Source organism: Poecilia formosa, unplaced genomic scaffold, assembly GCF_000485575.1.
Source record: "Poecilia formosa unplaced genomic scaffold, Poecilia_formosa-5.1.2 Scaffold224, whole genome shotgun sequence".
Classification (NCBI taxonomy): Eukaryota; Metazoa; Chordata; class Actinopteri; order Cyprinodontiformes; family Poeciliidae; genus Poecilia; species Poecilia formosa.
The window spans coordinates 59,766-62,939 of record NW_006800163.1 but is presented as its reverse complement, the minus strand read 5'-3'; positions in this window follow the sequence as shown (position 1 = coordinate 62,939).

Below are 3,174 nucleotides of genomic sequence, written 5' to 3'. Positions count from 1 at the left end.
TTGATAAATCAACCAAAAAAATAGACAAAAATAAGAATAAACTAAACAATTTTAATTCTAAGATTTAACTAGAAATGGGAAAATAGCTCCTACAAATACTTTTAAGAAAATAAATTTAAAGTATGCTAGTTTTAAAAACTAAACATGTCTTGATTGAAATAGCCTAATTATAGTTTTAAAGTCAGTAACTTCTTCTGGCCTATTGACCTTTATGTTACCTGTAGTTACAGCAGAGTTTGCTAAGATCTTTTGAATTGCCATTTGTCTATGTGGGAAACAATACAGAAGTTCCAGCTTTCACACTCATCTGTGAAAAGCCGTAAAACAGCAGGAGTTCCTGGCTTTAGAGAAAGGGTCAGAGATAGCTCCTGGTTGGATGAGCAAAGATACGCCTTATTTGAATAAATAAAAGATAAGAATACGCCTTTTACTATAAAACTTTCTACACAGAAGTAACAAATTAGATTTGCTCTCGCAGTTCTCCAAAGATGTCTTTGCTTTTCTTTCTTTCTTTCCTTCTTATTCTTTCCATTTATGTCAGGTAAATGAATGTATGTCTGTTGTTCTGCAGTTTCTGTTGTAATTTTAGGCGTTGTCTTCTATTGGATTACACTGCAATTCTGTGACGTCTGCACTCATTGTTGTTTTTGTGTGGCTACACGTGGCCCGCCGGGGGAACCTGGGATCGAAGGAGATTGAGCCAAAGAGTTTCTTTCTTAAGAAATATTATAAGCTAGAATCTTCTTCAACAATACCTTCCTAAATATATGCAAAAATATAAACTTTAATACAATAACTTGAACTTACTTTCTGTCTGATGATGTCTTATTCACATACACGGGCTCCACAGCCGAACCTTTCTGACTGCCTATTATCATATTTAGCTACGGCTAAATATGATAACAAGTTGTAACGCTAACAAGGCTCCTAGCCTTGTTAGAGTTACAACTGCAGAAAAAAGAAAAAGAAAAAAAAAGAAAAAATGTAATTGTTAATGCATGTCACCATGAGAAAAGCCTACTGAGTTTTGCTTAAAAAACTTTAAAAAAAAATTAAAATCACACATTGAAAAAATTATTTGCAAAACAAACTTATTTACGCATGTCACAAATCTTTTCTTGCTATTCTAAGTTTTTGTTTGTGACTCAAAGTTTTACTTGTGATTTTCACATGGCCCAAAATCACAACAAAAGATTTCCGATGTGTGCAAATAAATGTTCATGTTTGGCAAATAACTTTTTAAGTTCACGAGACAAAAATTAGTTATTAAATTTAGAAAAAAGCTTTTTAAATAAAACTTTTAGTTTTAAAAAAAGAAGTCATTACAATTCCAAAAGTTTTGATTACAATTTTATTTTACTTGACTGAGGTTAGTTTTTTTTTTTATTACTGAATAATTGGGGGTGGGGGGGAAATTAACTTCATACTCTGCGAACCAGACCCTAAACTTACTTAAAGTCTAGATTGAGTTTTTTTCCTCTTCATTAATGACACACTTTTATTACATTCATTACAGTGTATCTATCATTGTAATTCAGGGTAAGTTATTTTTAATTCTAAATTAACATCCTTGTTGGACTTTTATTTAAGTGCTATTATCCTTCAAGATACATTTACTTAACGCCAGAATAAATGCAATGTACATTATGCAGCAAAAGAAATTAGAACGTCGGACATATATCCATTATGGAGATAATAGGTTTTGGACAGGCGATGTGCCCAAGCACATACTGAAGAATGACTGCTATCATTAACGATACAGGGAAGAAGCTTTTCAGTTATCTAGCTTTGCTAACAAAGTCGTTAGCTAGCAGCTAACGACTTATAGCACAACAACAACAGCCTAATGTCTGTATGATGAAAATACTGAATCGATAGATAAGAACAGTTTTTCCTCACCTGGCTGTCTCCTCCCGCTCAGTAGTTCTTCAGAGAAAGGCGGATGCAGAGGCCTGTCAGTGTCTGTTGTATTTCATTACCTCTCTGCTTAAACTGCTACTCTGTGCTGAAGCAGAAACGATACGTTCAACGTTTTCCGACAAGTCTACTCCACTTTATTCACCAAAAACTTTTTTTTTTTTTAATTCACCAAAAAGTGTTCTGCAATCTCGAACGTTCACTATGTTGAGCTCCGCAGTTGGCCGCCTTATCTCACTGTGCCAGAGGAAATTCCTTCATGTGTCACGGGCAAAAGGTCAAAGGTAACAAGGTGACCGGGGTGCTTATTATGTTGTTTTTCTTGGAAAAATACAAAAAAGAACCCCAACAAAAAAACAAATAATTTTAGTACATGTTATGTGTCAGAAGATGGCTTAGAAAGTATTACAAAAAATAAAAATTAAAAATAAAAAAAATTGGACCAAAAGGGCACTTGGGGGCAAGGAGCAAAAGGCAGCAGGGCCGAGCGCAAATCGTGACACCGCACCTACTAATGGCACTTCCGGTGGCAGGTGTCATTACATGCCAGAAGTGCCACTGTTTTCGGGACTAGCTGCCAGTGTTGTCCCTGACTTCGGCTGACCTCGGCACCTCATACTTGCACTTCCTCTGACACCTGCCATTAGTGCCACTGTTTTCGAGGCTAGCCGTAAGTGTTGCCACTGGCTTCGGAAAATGGACTACATATCCCATGATGCTTTATTACTAGTCAAAGAAGAACTTGAAGACAGTGTTGAGATCGAGAATCTCAATCGATGAATCATAATTTGTATTGACACACGGAGCATAAAATCAGCCAAGAAAAGCATTCAGACTTTACTTATTTTATTAACTTTCAGCGCTGAAAGGAGACACTTTACCATTACATCCGAGAAGAGTTTCTAAAAAAGTCTGTGCAGCGTCTGAGGAGAAAGAGGAGGGCAGCTGATTATATGAACTGAAGACACTCCCTGAAATCACACCATGTCTCTGTGGCCTGATAAGTTTCTGTTTCTCGTGAGAAATGGACCTTGGTGTCTAACAGAATCAAAAATGTAACTATTTACTATGGGCCCTTTGTCTAACAGCGTGTGACTCTTTCTCGGCCTTGGTAAAGCATCTCAACACATAATAGTAATCATAATGATTTAACTAATTTACTAATCTCAACAACTTCCAATTCATTTTCGGGAAAACATCTCAATATTATAAATATTGTACATAAGTGTAAGTATTGTCAAATAATTTAGCTTTAAA